The following is a 17,001-nucleotide window of genomic DNA, read 5'->3' as shown; positions in this document are numbered from 1 at the left end:
TACTGTTTATCGCAATATTTATCTCCGGTAATGACCTTAACACCAAAATCAGAAAAAAAATCATGTTCACACAGTATGGTAGCACAGTCTTTCTTCTGGCGAATTTAGTGCTGTGAATGAAATAGGAAACGAAGAAAATGACGCAGGTACACTGTACTCGTACACTCTCCTCCACATACATTACGGTGGCTCCACGCACATATTTGGATGTAGATACTATGTTATCAATAGTATACGGACACGATTATATAATGTGGAATTAACCACCAGCTGTCACGGGAGGCGGACCAGCCAGTATAAAGGGAAGCGTGGATTATTGTGTTGCCAACAGAAAGGCAGTAACAGCAAATTTGGTTGGTCAGGATGCAACACAACAAGGCAGTGCCTAATAAATTTTTCGCATGGTTAATACTGTAACCATAAGGTAACTGATGTAATTTCTGTCATATGTACCTTTTATTTTTTTATTACTTTTGTCATACACTGAAGAGCTAAAGAAACAGGTACACCTGCCAAACAACGTGTAGGGCCCCAGCGAGCACGCAGAAGTGCCGCAACACGACGTGCCATGGACTCGAATAATGTCTGAAGTACTGCTGGAGGGAACTAACACCATGAATCCGGCAGGGCTGTCCGTAAATCCGTAAGATTACGTGGCGGTGGAGACCTCTTCTGAACAGCAAGTTGCGAGGCATCCCAGGTATGCTGGATAATGTTCATGTCTGGGGAGTCTGGTGGCCAGCGGAAGTGTTTACACTCAGAAGAGTGTTTCTGGAGTCACTGTAACAATTCTGGAGTTTTGGGGTGTATCATTTTTATGTTGGAATTGCCCAAGTCCGTCGGAATGCGAATTGGACATGAATGGATGGAGGTGATCAGAGAGAATACTTACGTACGTGTCACATTTCCGACTGGTATCTAGACGTATCAGGGGTCCCATATCACTACAACTGCACACACCCCACACCACTACAGAGCCTTCACCAGCTTGAACAGTCCACTGCTGACATTCAGGGTCCATGGATTCATGAGGTTGTCTCCACACCCGTACCCGTCCATCCGCTCGATACCATTTGAAACGAGACTCGTTGGACCAGGCAACATGTTTCCAGTCATCAACAGTCCAATCTCGGTGCTGACGGGCCCAGGTGAGCCGTAAAACTTTGTGTCGTGCAGTCATCAAGGGTATACGAGTGGGCCTACGGCTTCGAAAGCCCATATCGATGATGTTTCGTTGAATGGTTCGCATGCTGACACTTCTTGATGGCCCACCATTGAAATCGGTAGCAGTTTGCGGAAGGGTTGCACTTCTGTCACGTTGCACTTTCCTCTTCAGTCGTCATTGGTCCCGTTCTTGCAAGATCTTTTTCCGGCCGCAGCGTCGTCCGAAATTTGATATTTTACCGGATTCTTGATATTTGCGCTACACTCGTGAAATGGTCGTACGGAAAAATCCCCACTTCATCGTTGCCTCGGAGATGCTGTGTCCCATCGCTCGTGTGCCGACTGTAACACCACGTTCAAACTCACTTAAATCTTGATAATCTACCATTGTAGCAGCAATAATCGATCTAACAACTGCGCCAGACACTTTTTGTTTTACATGGGCGTTGGCGAACGCAATGACGTATATTCTGCCTGTTTATATATCTCTGTGTTCGAATACGCATGCCTATACCAATTTCTTTCGCGTTTCAGTGTTTTCAGTGTATAATTAAATGTCAAAGAAATGATACGAATTAATTAATTTGAAAAGGACACTGAAATTATGATGTAGTAAAGACGCTGCAAACAACACGGTTGAAGTAAGGCGTTTTATCGCTGGGTGCGTAAGCGCCTAGTCGTGCAGCAGTAGACGGCGGAGAGAGTAGCTAGCGACAAGTTGGGCACGTGCAGATGTGTTGCGCGGGAATGTAAGGAATAAACTGCAAGATTTCAAATTTATGGTCAAGCGTATTAGAAAGTTGTAAGTTAGCACAGTACATTTTCAGCAAAGGGAATTAATATTCAACAAGACTGCTGGGGACCAAACTTGTAATATGGGGCGACGATAAAAAACAGCCGGTTGCCATACATCGTCGACAAATAATGCCTTTTACATAGCATCAGCAGCAACCTATCAAAGGAAGATTCGATCAGTTTCAAATGGTTCAAATGGCTCTGAGCACTATGGGACTCAACATCTATGGTCATCAGTCCCCTAGAACTTAGAACTACTTAAACCTAACTAAGCTAAGGACATCACACAACGCCCAGTCATCACGAGGCAGAGAAAATCCCTGAGACCGCCGGGAATCGAACCCGAGAACCCGGGTGTGGGAAGCCAGAACGCTACCGCACGACCACGAGCTGCGGACGATCAGTTTCATCTTTAGGCTGTACATAGCTAGCCAGCGTAGTAGTTTTTCTTAATTAAATAACAGAGTGTTCAGTGAAGCAACGGCTGTAGTGTTAAATGAAGTTTACCTCAGTCATTTAGCTGATAGGGTCCAATTCTAGCACCGTTATTGACTGCGAGAATACCACTAGTGAAAGGATAGGAGAACTGAAAGTAATGAGCCCATTTAACTTCGGTAACGAATATAAAGAAGAGCAGTTAACAAAATCGAGAACTATCCAAAACTATCATTTAACAGCAGTGAACTTTGTTGTTTGGTAGAACAACTACACTCCTGGAAATGGAAAAAAGAACACATTGACACCGGTGTGTCAGACCCACCATACTTGCTCCGGACACTGCGAGAGGGCTGTACAAGCAATGATCACACGCACGGCACAGCGGACACACCAGGAACCGCGGTGTTGGCCGTCGAATGCCGCTAGCTGCGCAGCATTTGTGCACCGCCGCCGTCAGTGTCAGCCAGTTTGCCGTGGCATACGGAGCTCCATCGCAGTCTTTAACACTGGTAGCATGCCGCGACAGCGTGGGCGTGAACCGTATGTGCAGTTGACGGACTTTGAGCGAGGGCGTATAGTGGGCATGCTGGAGGCCGGGTGGACGTACCGCCGAATTGCTCAACACGTGGGGCGTGAGGTCTCCACAGTACATCGATGTTGTCGCCAGTGGTCGGCGGAAGGTGCACGTGCCCGTCGACCTGGGACCGGTCCGCAGCGACGCACGGATGCACGCCAAGACCGTAGGATCCTACGCAGTGCCGTAGGGGACCGCACCGCCACTTCCCAGCAAATTAGGGACACTGTTGCTCCTGGGGTATCGGCGAGGACCATTCGCAACCGTCTCCATGAAGCTGGGCTACGGTCCCGCACACCGTTAGGCCGTCTTCCGCTCACGCCCCAACATCGTGCAGCCCGCCTCCAGTGGTGTCGCGACAGGCGTGAATGGAGGGACGAATGGAGACGTGTCGTCTTCAGCGATGAGAGTCGCTTCTGCCTTGGTGCCAATGATGGTCGTATGCGTGTTTGGCACCGTGCAGTTGCGCGCCACAATCAGGACTGCATACGACCGAGGCACACAGGGCCAACACCCGGCATCATGGTGTGGGGAGCGATCTCCTACACTGGCCGTACACCACTGGTGATCGTCGAGGGGACACTGAATAGTGCACGGTACATCCAAACCGTCATCGAACCCATCGTTCTACCTTTCCTAGACCGGCAATGGAACTTGCTGTTCCAACAGGACAATGCACGTCCGCATGTATCCCGTGCCACCCAACGTGCTCTAGAAGGTGTAAGTCAACTACCCTGGCCAGCAAGATTTCGGGATCTGTCCCCCATTGAGCATGTTTGGGACTGGATGAAGCGTCGTCTCACGCGGTCTGCACGTCCAGCACGAACGCTGGTCCAACTGAGGCGCCAGGTGGAAATGGCATGGCAAGCCGTTCCACAGGACTACATCCAGCATCTCTACGATCGTCTCCATGGGAGAATAGCAGCCTGCATTGCTGCGAAAGGTGGATATACACTGTACTAGTGCCGACATTGTGCATGCTCTGTTGCCTGTGTCTATGTGCCTGTGGTTCTGTCAGTGTGATCATGTGATGTATCTGACCCCAGGAATGTGTCAATAAAGTTTCCCCTTCCTGGGACAATGAATTCACGGTGTTCTTATTTCAATTTCCAGGAGTGTATTTACCGATCACTTTGGGTGCACTCACTTTCTCGTAATTTCTCATAACCTGCAGTATTTTTGCATAATCACAGACATTAATTTTCACCCAAACACCTTTTCAATACTCAGGAATCACTAATTTTTCAAGTGCAACTATCATCTAGTTTCATATTGTAAAGGAATCTGACATACGGAATGGGAAACATCTATCATCTAAAAACACTATGAATAACACACGGAAAACATACGTGGAAATCGGGATCATTTCCTGAACTGCGCCATACAGTTGATAAATAATTCTAGTTTGGATTTTTTGCAAACCTGTAATCCTAGGTATTTTACAGCTGCTACCGTTTCAGATGGTTGATTACCGATATCGTAGTGGTCCTTTAACACATTTTCAAATGTGCGGCTATGCGTTTGCAGCATCAGAACAGTAAGGACTGTGACATACGGGTGAAGGCAGCACCTAACACACATCGAATTTTTGTATTTAGAAGATTGACATGAACCTGCGTTAATAATTGACATCAGTGGCAGTCGGTTTCCTGTAAATGGTAATTTGCAGTTTGAAATGGTTGTATCTAAAACGTTATTGCTATTGTTATTTTTGTGAGCTATTGTAAAAATGATGAGCATTTTTAAAATGTTAATGAATCACTCCACCTCATCTCTCGAACCATTACATAACAACGAAGTATCATCAGCATACCTCCCAGAATGTAAAATTTTATTCGTGATCTGCATATTGTTTCTGAAAAATTTTAATTCTGTATTATTAACAAAGAAGTCAACTTTGGTACCTGTTAGTGGATTGCCCATTGGTAGTCCATCCTTTTGGTAACAGATTTTGCCATTGAATGAAAAGCAGTCGAAAGCATGAGTACTTTCAAGTAATTCAATGAACACTGTTATTTCTCCTGTACTCACAATCTTTTTTGAAGTAAATTGTTTTTAATAATGGCTATAGTTTCGGTGACTGGTATGTCGTGTACAGGTTCATAATGTCTAATGACATAAATTTTGCAATGTCAAGAATTTCAATGTTGCAATTGACTGCGCTAGTTCACAGCTGTTTTTTATGTAAAAATTCTCTTAGAAAACGAAAAAAGCTTTCAAAATACCGTTCAGTTTTTTGTTTACGTTGTACGATGGGAAATTAATATTATGTACAATTGGAGGAACTGGCACATTAGGTTTATGCAGCTTTAATTGGAATATTAATTTAGGCACTCGTGGATTCATAATCTTCAACGAAGGTTTCTTTCGATGAAATAAGAAAATTGTTATCACTCTATTTTCAAATTTCGGAGTTGTATCTTTGTTAATTACGGTAATGCTATTGTCACTGAAAAACGTTAACATCTTTGAGATATAATAACTTGCATTAATAAGAACCGAAGTACTACCGTTATCTACCTTTGTTACAATAGCTTCATTAATTGGTAAGCTTGTCATTAAAGTACTTTTAGCCAGACCGCTGTTTCTCCACGAGAAATGTTCTCCTCAAAAATTACTGATTGCTTCAGTTGCGTCATCACTCCAAATGATTAATTTCCAGTTATCCACTGTCAACTGGCGCCGCTCTTCACACAACCTCAAGCGTCGCTTACCACTCGCTACAGAAATATGTGGCTGATGAGAAGCTACTCGCCCATTGTACTTTATTCTTTTTAACTTTCTATGCACAGTCATTTTGTAGCTGGATTGATGGCAGTACTTTGTGACTCACGAGTGTCTACACAATGCTCGACGGTCCTTGTCCGTTAGTACATGAGATCCACTAGTCTTGATTCAGCTGTGGTTGTTCCTTTGCATTTCCAGTTCACAATCACACCACTACCAGTCGACTTGGGCAGCTTGGAGAAGGCTGAAATGTCCCTGATGGGTTCGTTACTTTGCTGACATCGAATCACTACTCCAAATTCGAAGTCACTGAGCTCTCCGTATAACGGACCTATGCTTCCGATTCACTATATTTTTAAATGACATGCGCACCTAATAGTCCCTATTGTTTGCGGAATGCGTCTGTTCCGAAAAATAATGGACATCCGGATAAGTGCAGAGACATTTACAGCCGAATCGTTAGCGCGCGACTTCTTTCGCACGGTACCGAACGAAAGAAATTTTCAGAACGAGATTTTCACTCTGCAGCGGAGTGTGCGCTGATATGAAACTTCCTGGCAGGTTAAAACTGTGTGCCCGACCGAGAGGCAAAGGTCCCGAGTTCGAGTCTCGGTCGGGCACACAGTTTTAATCTGAAAGAAATTTTGACAAAAAAGGCAAAAATAGAAAATAGCTATTGAAATCTAGGACAATTAAGATTGTAAGTTACATAACAACTGTCGTGAGATCACTGTGTGAGCAAAATTGTGGATGGTTAATAATTTTTTATGGACTGTAAGTACGAACAAATCACTGAACTGTAATCAGACGAGAACAGAACTAAAAGCACTGACTCGAGCTCAGATGAAAAAACAAAGTCAATACCATGATTTAAAGTTAATCAGGAAACCAGTGAAATAATTTTTACTGAACACATGCTCGCAGAAGTTAATTATTTGCAAAACAGTTCGCTTAATGAACAGCTAAGCACTACTCACATTTATACTGTGACTGATTTTAAAAATGCAAATTTTCATAAATACTTGTTTTCTGTTATAGTAAGTTATTTCTGGAAAGTTACGTATTTAGCAAATGTAAGCATAGTTTGCAATGCACACCAAAAACGTGGAGAGATTTATTGTGAAGTAATGTTTTGTCAACATTCATTTAAATTAGGCTTTAAGCCTTCTGCAGTTAGTCACTATTCTTTAACTACACTCCTGGAAATTGAAATAAGAACACCGTGAATTCATTGTCCCAGGAAGGGGAAACTTTATTGACACATTCCTGGGGTCAGATACATCACATGATCACACTGACAGAACCACAGGCACATAGACACAGGCAATAGAGCATGCACAATGTCGGCACTAGTACAGTGTATATCCACCTTTCGCAGCAATGCAGGCTGCTATTCTCCCATGGAGACGATCGTAGAGATGCTGGATGTAGTCCTGTGGAACGGCTTGCCATGCCATTTCCACCTGGCGCCTCAGTTGGACCAGCGTTCGTGCTGGACGTGCAGACCGCGTGAGGCGACGCTTCATCCAGTCCCAAACATGCTCAATGGGGGACAGATCACGAGATCTTGCTGGCCAGGGTAGTTGACTTACACCTTCTAGAGCACGTTGGGTGGCACGGGATACATGCGGACGTGCATTGTCCTGTTGGAACAGCAAGTTCCATTGCCGGTCTAGGAATGGTAGAACGATGGGTTCGATGACGGTTTGGATGTACCGTACACTATTCAGTGTCCCCTCGACGATCACCAGTGGTGTACGGCCAGTGTAGGAGATCGCTCCCCACACCATGATGCCGGGTGTTGGCCCTGTGTGCCTCGGTCGTATGCAGTCCTGATTGTGGCGCTCACCTGCACGGCGCCAAACACGCATACGACCATCATTGGCACCAAGGCAGAAGCGACTCTCATCGCTGAAGACGACACGTCTCCATTCGTCCCTCCATTCACGCCTGTCGCGACACCACTGGAGGCGGGCTGCACGATGTTGGGGCGTGAGCGGAAGACGGCCTAACGGTGTGCGGAACCGTAGCCCAGCTTCATGGAGACGGTTGCGAATGGTCCTCGCCGATACCCCAGGAGCAACAGTGTCCCTAATTTGCTGGGAAGTGGCGGTGCGGGCCCCTACGGCACTGCGTAGGATCCTACGGTCTTGGCGTGCATCCGTGCGTCGCTGCGGTCCGGTCCCAGGTCGACGGGCACGTGCACCTTCCGCCGACCACTGGCGACAACATCGATGTACTGTGGAGACCTCACGCCCCACGTGTTGAGCAATTCGGCGGTACGTCCACCCGGCCTCCCGCATGCCCACTATACGCCCTCGCTCAAAGTCCGTCAACTGCACATACGGTTCACGCCCACGCTGTCGCGGCATGCTACCAGTGTTAAAGACTGCGATGGAGCTCCGTATGCCACGGCAAACTGGCTGACACCGACGGCGGCGGTGCACAAATGCTGCGCAGCTAGCGCCATTCGACGGCCAACACCGCGGTTCCTGGTGTGTCCGCTGTGCCGTGCGTGTGATCATTGCTTGTACAGCCCTCTCGCAGTGTCCGGAGCAAGTATGGTGGGTCTGACACACCGGTGTCAATGTGTTCTTTTTTCCATTTCCAGGAGTGCAATACCACGCAACTGGAGCTGTAAGCTTATCACTACCCCAGAGATATATTTACATCCCTATTTATCTCTCCGAATTGAGAATCACCTTTCCCCAACTCTCCTGGAATTGCCAATGACGAAAGAGTTTCACAACAGTCAGCTTTATCGACGTGTATACGGGACAGATGATGGAAAAGTGACACAAGAAGTAACAGTACTGCTGAGAGGCCATTAACATTTTAGTGGTTATTTTGTTTTGTAAGAACCAATATGAGGATGCATATCTGCACAATTCCGTCAGGTGGCTTGCGGAGTATGGATGTAGATGTAGATGTACCAGGTGATCAAAAAGTCAGTATAAATTTGAAAACTTAATAAACCACGGAACAATGTAGATAGAGAGGTAAAAATTGACACACGTGCTTGGAATGACATGGGGTTTTATTAGAACCACCCAATATTCCTAGACGCGTGAAAGATCTCTTGCGCGCGTCGTTTGGTGATGATCGTGTACTCAGCCGCCACTTTCGTCATGCTTGGCCTCCCAGGTCCCCAGACTTCAGTCCGTGCGATTATTGGCTTTGGGGTTACCTGAAGTCGAAAGTGTATCGTGATCGACCACCTCTATGGATGCTGAAAGACAACATCCGACGCCAATGCCTCACCATAACTCCGGACATGCTTTACAGTGCTGTTCACAACATTATTCCTCGACTACAGCTATTGTTGAGGAATGATGGTGGACATATTAAGCATTTCCTGTAAAGAACATCATCTTTGCTTTTTCTTACTATGTTATGCTAATTATTGCTATTCTGATCAGATGAAGCGCCATCTGTCGGACATTTTTTGAACTTTTGTATTTTTTTGGTTCTAATAAAACCCCATGTCATTTCAAGTATGTGCGTCAATTTGTCCCTCTCTCTCTACATTATTCCGTGATTTATTCAGATTTCAACTTTATACTGACTTTTTGATCACCCGGTAGAATGCCACGATAAATGGTCAGTAGTATTGTAATTGGATATCTCATTATATACAGTGATCATAATTCATCACTTTATATGTTAGCAAAATGCAGATTTTAATGGTTTCATTTTACTTGTTCACGGTTCATCGCTGTCATGTGGAAATCGTAGGAATCCACACTGATTTCGTAGGTGTGAAATGAGATTAACACTGCATAAAAGAAATCGAATTTCGGACAAGCTTTTCACCCATGATGTAATGAGTTTAAAAAGTAACAAAATATTTGGAGAGCCTCGGGAAATAGAGAGAGACATGTAATAATAATAATAATAAAAAAAACATTACAGCCGCGAGTACCAAAGTAATTCTGTGTCCGCGATCTGCGATTTGCCACCTGCTGGGTCTTATCAGAACAGCTTGTAATAACAATCTGCCCACATCTCAATACTAGAGACCTGCCGGTCTAATCTCAAGTGTGTGGGACGCTTATGACCATTTATATCTGGCACAGCCAAGATGTGAGTTACAGCTTCCTGTCTTTTGATGGAATTGTGAACTTGAAAATTAGCCACCTCAGATGCGCTTGCTAGTATGACAAAGAGTGGCCAAGAAACCATTGTCCACCTTTCTCGCTCTTCAGTTGCATTGTTAGGTGTACGGGTGATACTGTCAGTGCGACAGAGAGCGCGGAAAAAACGAACACCTGTATGTTTCCGTGTGAACCCTGATTTCCCTTATTTTATAATGATGACCATTTCTCCCTATGTAAGTCACCGACAACAAAGTATTTTCACATTCGGAGGAGAAAGTTGGTGATTGAAATTTCGTGAGAAGATCCCACCGCAACGAGCAACGTCTTTGTTTTAATGATGAACCCTTATATTCGTGATTTTCTCACTCCTATTTCTCGACAACAGAAAACATGCTACCCTTCTTTGAACTTTCTTGATGTACTGGGCCAGTCCTGTCTACTAAGGATCTCACACCGCGCAGCAGTACTCCAAACGAAGACGGAAAAGCGTAGTCTAGGTAGTCTAGCAGAATTGCTGCATCTTTTCAGTGTTCTGCCATTTAAACACATTCTTTGATTCGCCTTCTCCACAACATTTTCTATGTGTTTTTTTTTTCAATTTAACTTGTACATAACTGTAATTCGTAGGTATTTAATTGAATTTACGGTCTTTAGATTTCATTCATTTATTCGCGTAACAGAAGTTTAACAGATTCCTTTTAGCACTCATGTGGATGACTTCACACATATCATTATTTAGAGTCAGCTGACAATTTTCGCACCATACAGATACATTTTCTAAATCTTTTTGCTATTTGTTTCGATCATCTGATGACTTTACTGCACAACAGCATCATCTGCAAACTACCTAAGACATCCGCTCAGATTGTCTCATATAGTTTGTGTAGGTAATGAACAGAAGACGCCCTATAACACTAGCCTGGGAAACGCTAGGTATCACTTCTGCCTTACTCGATGACTTACCGTGCATTACTACGAACTGTTACCTCTCTGACAGAAAATCACGAATACAGACGCATAGCTGAGTAGATATTCCATAAACATGCAATTTGATTACAGCCGCTTGTGAGACACTGTGTCAAAAACCTTCTGGAAATCTAGAAATATGGAATCAATCTGAAATCCTTTGTCGATAGCACTCAACACCTCGTGTGAGTAAAGACCTAGTTGTGTTTCACAAGAACGATATTTTCTAAATCCGTGTTGACTATGTGTCAACAGACCGTTTTCTTCGAAATAATTCATTACGCTTGAACACAATGTATTATCCAAAATCCTGCTGCTTTTCGACATTAATGATCTGGGCCTGTAATTCAGTGGATTACTTCTATTGCCTTTCTTGAATATTGGTATTACCTGTGCAGCTTTCCAATCTTTCGGTACGGATCTTCCGTCGAGCGAGCTGTTGTACCTGATCCTTAAGTATGGAGCTACTGCATCAGTTTACGTTGAAAGGAACCTAATTGGTATACAATTTGGACTGGAAGACTTACTTTGATTGAGTGATTTGAGTTTCTTCACTACTACGGGAATGTCTGCTCCTAAGCTACTCATGTTGGCAGCTGTTCTTGATTCGAATTCTAGAATATTTACTACGTCTTTTTGAGTGAATGAATTTCGGAAGGCTGTGTTAGGAATTCTACTTTAGCAGCACTATCATCGATAGTATTTCTATTGCTATCGCGCAGAGAAGGCATTGATTATGTCTTGCCAATAGTATAGTTCACATACGACCAGAATCTGGATTTTTGGCTAAGTTTCGAGACAAAGTTTCGTTGTGGAAACTATTACGAGGATCTCGCACTGACGTCGGCCCCAAAGTTCTAGCTTCTGTAAAAGATAGCCAACCTTGGGGATTTTGCAACTGTTTATATTTGGCATACCATTCTCGTTGCTTCTGCAACAACGTTCTGACCTGTTTTCTGTACCATGGGGGTTCAGCTCCATCGGATTTGGTGTAAATCTCCCAATTGCTGTCGATATTATTTCTTTGAATTCAAGCGACATCTGGCCTACACTTACGTCATTAATTTGGAACGAGCGGAGATTATCGCTCAGAAAGGAGTCAAGCGAATTTTATCTACTTTTTTGAAAAGATATATTTTTCATTTTTTTGGTGGATCTACGGTATTGAGTCTCGCTCCGACAAGCTTGTGTTCACTTAACCGTACATCTGTTTTGATGCTCGTTGTTAGTTGAGGATTATTTGTTTCTAAGAGGTCAAGTGTGTTTTCACAACCGTTTACTATTCGAGTGGGCTCATACACTAATTGCTCGAAATACTTTTCAGACAAGGCGTTTAGCACAATTTTGAATGAGGTGTGTGTTCCTCCGGATTTAAACACTAATTTTCGCTAAAGTATTAGGGGTAAATTGAAATCACCACCAACTCTAATTGTATGGGTCGTATACGTGTTTGAAATTAGGCTAAAGTTTTCTTTAAATCTTTCAACAGTTGTATCATATGAGTTGGGAGGTTGGGAAAAGGATCCGATTATTATTTTATTCCGGTCGCCAAGAATGACCTCTACCCTTATTGACTCACAGTTAGGTCCTTCGCAAAAATTTCCGCTCATCTTATCTCTGGCTTTAGCCAGCTTTTAGTGTCTGTAACTATTTGACTGTCAATGCTTTCTATTAGTGCTTGTAGCTCCTGTATTTTCCAAACACAGCTACGACACTTTACAACCGTTACACCGATAGTTCCTTGATCTTGGTTCTTCCTGTGTTTGACCTGCACCCCTTGAGCCTGAAGCTCTTTCTGTGTTACCCCGAGACCCTCTAACACACAAAAAAAAAAAAAAAAAAAACGCCCAGTTCACGTCACACAACTCCCACCATCCGTGAAGCCACCTCCTACGTGTAATGCACACCTGACCGATTTAGCGAAACCCAACCACCCGATTCACATTCCAGTAGTGTAACTAGCGTTGAATTGCGAGGACCGCGGCTCCAGCGCCAGTTCCGAGGCAACACAGTACAGTGTACACAGATACTATACAGGCTGCATCTGCATCTGCATCTACATCTACATCTACATGGTTGCTCTGCAATTGACACTTAAGTGCCTGGCAGAGGATTCATCGAACCATTTTCATGCTACTTCTCTACATTCCACTCTCGGATGGCGCTTGCGAACAAGGAACACCTAAATCTTTCCGTTCCAGCTCTGATTTCTCTTATTTTATTATGGTGATAATTTCTCCCTACGTAGGTGGGTGTCAACAAAATATTTACGCATTCGGAAGAGAAAGTTGGTGACTGAAATTTCGTAAATAGATCTCGCCGAAAATAAAACCGACTTTGTTTCTGTGACTGCCACCGCAACTCGCGTATCGTATCAGTGACTCTCTCACCCCTATTGCGGGATAACACGAAACGAGCTGCCCTTCTTTGCACTTTTTCGATGTCCTCCGACAATCCTACCTGGTAACGATCCCATATCGCGCAGCAGTATTCCAGCGGAGGACGGACAAGTGTAATGCAGGGTGTCTCTTTAGTGGGTTTGTCGCATATTCTAAGTGTTCTGCCAACAAACCGCAGTCTTTGTTTCGCCTTCTCCACAATATTATCTATGTTGTCTTTCCAATTCAAGCTGCTCGTAATTGTAATTCCTAGGTATTTAGTCGAATTGACAGCCTTTAGATTTGTGTGATTTATTGTATACCCAAAATTTATCGGATTTCTTATAGCGCCCATGTAGATTACCTCGCACTTTTCTTTGTTTAGTGCTAATTGCCACTTTTCGCACCACACAGAATTTCTCTCTAGATCTATTTGTAATTGGAATTGATCGTCTGATGATTGTACTAGAAGGCAAATTACAGCGTCATCTGCAAACAATCTAAGGGGGCTGCTCAGCTTACCACCTAGATCAGCAGAGGGCCTATGACATTACCTTTTGGAAGGCCAGATATCACTTCTGTTCTACTCGATGATTTACCGTCTATCACTACGAACTGTGACCTCTCTGAGAGGAAATCAATAATCCAGTCACACAACTGAGATGGTACTCTATATGCCCACAATTTAGTAGTCGTTTGTGAGGAACGGTATCAAAAGCCTTCCGAAAATCCAGGAATATGGAATGGATCTGAGATCCCTTGTCGACACCACTCATTACTTCATGGGAATAAAGAGCTGGCTGTGTTCCACAAGAACGATATTTTCTAAATCCGTGTTTCTTATGTATCAATAAGTCATTTTCTTCAAGATGATTCATAATGTTCGAGTACAGTATATGCTCCAAAATTCTACTGCAAATTGAGGTCAGTGATATGGGTTCGTAATTCAATGGGTTACTCCTATTTACTTTCTTGAATATTGCTGTGACCTGTGCTACTTTCCAGTCTTTAGGAACAGACCTTTCGTCAAGTAAGTGGCTGTATATGATTGTTAAGAAAGGCGCTATTGTGTCTATATACTCTGTAAGGAACCTGACTGGTATACCATCTGGACCGGAAGACTTGCCTTTCTTAAGCGATTTGAGTTGTTTCGCAGCACCTAAGATATCTACTTTTATGTCACTCATGCTCATCTGGTTTCGAATTCTGGAATATTTGCTTCATCTTCTTTCGTGAAGGAATTAAGGAAAACTGTATTTAGTAACTCTGCATCAAACGAAAAAACTACAAAGAACGAAACTTGTCTGGCTTGAAGGGGGAAACCAGATGGCGCTATGGTTGGCCCGCTAGATGGCGCAGCCATAGATCAAACGGATATCAACTGCGCTTTTTTAAATAGGAGCCCCCATTTTTTATTACATGTTCGTGTACTACGTAAAGAAATATGAATGTTTTAGTTGGACCACTTTTTTCGCTTTGTGATAGATGGCGCTGTAATAGTCGCAAAAATATTGCTCACAATTTTAGACGAACAGTTGGTAACAGATAGGTTTTTTAAATTAAAATACAGAACGTAGGCACCTTTGAACATTTTATTTCGGTTGTTCCATTGTGAGACATTTACCTTTGTGAACTGATCATTTCTGAGAACGCATGCTGTTACAGCATGATGACTTGTAAGCACCACATTAATGCTAGAAATTGTCAAACTAATGTCCGTCAACCTCAATGCATTTGGCAATACGTGTAACGACATTCCTCTCAACTGCGAGTAGTTTGCCTTCCGTAATGTTCGCATATTCATTGACAATGCGCTGACGCATGTTGTCAGGCTTTGTCGGTGGATCACAATAGCAAATATCCTTCAGCTTTCCCCACAGAAAGAAATCCGAGGACGTCAGATCCAGTGAACGTACGGGCCATGGTATGGTGCTTTGCCAACCAATCCACCTGTCACGAAATATGCTATTCAATACCGCTTAGCCGGCCGTGGTGGCCGAGCGGTTCTAGGCGCTACAGTCTGGAGCCGCGCGACCGCTACGTCGCAGGTTCGAATCCTGCCTCGGACAGTTGGGTTTAAGTAGTTCTAAGTTCTAGGGGACTGATGACCTCGGAAGTTAAGTCTCATAGTGCTCAGAGCCATTTAAACCATTTGAATACCGCTTCAACCGCACGTGAGCTATGTGCCGGACATCCATCATGTTGGAAGTACATCGCCATTCTGTATTGCAGTGAAACATCTTGTAGTAACATCGGTAGAACATTACGTAGGAAATCAGCATACATTGCACCATATAGATTGCCGTCGATGAAATGGGGGCCAATTATCCTTCCTCCCATAATGCCGCACCATACATTAACCCGCCAAGGTCGCTGATGTTCCATTTGTCGCCGCCATCGTGGATTTTCCGTTGCCTAATAGTGCATATTATGCCCGTTTACGTTGCCGCTGTTGAATGACTGTTCGTCGCTAAATAGAACGCGTGGAAAAAATCTGTCATCATCCCGTAATTTCTCTTGTGCCCAGTGGCAGAGCTGTACACGACGTTCAAAGTCGTCGTCATGCAATTCCTGGTGCATAGAAATATGGTACGGGTGCAATCGATGTTGATGTAGTATTCTCAACACCGACGTTTTTGAGATTCCCGATTCTCGTGCAATTTGTCTGCTACTGATGTGCGGATTAGCCGCAACAGCAGCTAAAACACCTACTTGGGTATCATCATCTGTTGCAGGTCGTGGTTGACGTTTCACATGTGGCTGAACACTTCCTGTTTTCTTAAATAACGTAACTATCCGGCGAACGGTCCGGACACTTGGGCGATGTCGTCCAGGATACCGATCATCGTACATAGCACACGCCCGTTGGGGATTTTGATCACAATAGCCATAAATCAACACGATATTGACCTTTTCCGCAATTGGTAAACGGTCCATTTTAACACGGATAATGTATCACGAAGCAAATACCGTCCGCACTGGCGGAATGTCACGTGATACCACGTACTTATACGTTTGTGACTGTTACAGCGCCATCTATCACAAAGCGAAAAAAGTGGTTCAACTAAAACATTCATATTTTTTTACGTACTACACGAATATGTAATAAAAAAGGTGTTCCTGTTTTTAAAAACGCTGTTGATATCCGTTGGACCTATGGCAGCGCCATCTAGCGGGCCAACCATAGCGCCATCTGGTTTTCCCCTTCAAGTTAGACGAATTCCCGGTCACTATCAATGGACCACTCTGTATATGTCTTTCGCCTTCGCACTTACAGAAAATTGCGTGATGTCATTAAATTATAGTAATTGAGGCGGTACAATAACTCATGGCTTCAAATTTCCTGTCTAGTCACACACTGTAACGTCACATAATTTTGGATCATAAGGTAAGATAATAATTCCTACCATTTTTAAGTTAGGTAAATGCGAATCATACAACTGGCCTAGAGAGGGAAAGATGAGGGAGAGAGAACGGGGGAACGGGTTGTGTAGAAATTTTTTTTTTTTTTGCTTCTTACATTTATTTTGTGTTGCCTTACATTGCAGAATGCTGTCTGTTTGTCTTTCTTCGAATTTCCTTTTTCTTTCATTAAAAGCTCTTCATCTTTCTTTCTTTTAGCTTCAGCCGACATATTTTTATAAGAGCTCAAAGTGATTATGGCAGTTTTTCCTTTTTTATTCTTAGTTTGTCTTCGATTCACAGCTTGTTTCTTAGGCAAAGGTTTTACATCCTTTGGGGTTATGTGGAACCCACCTACTGGGTTCTTTAGTGGACGGACCCTGAGGGGCTTCCTCTCTTGGAGAAGGCTTATGACCTATAATCTCAAGGCAACCTGCGCTTGAAGACAGCTCGTAAGTTG

This window comes from Schistocerca cancellata, chromosome 4, assembly GCF_023864275.1.
Source record: "Schistocerca cancellata isolate TAMUIC-IGC-003103 chromosome 4, iqSchCanc2.1, whole genome shotgun sequence".
Taxonomy (NCBI): domain Eukaryota; kingdom Metazoa; phylum Arthropoda; class Insecta; order Orthoptera; family Acrididae; genus Schistocerca; species Schistocerca cancellata.
This window is presented reverse-complemented; position numbering follows the sequence as displayed.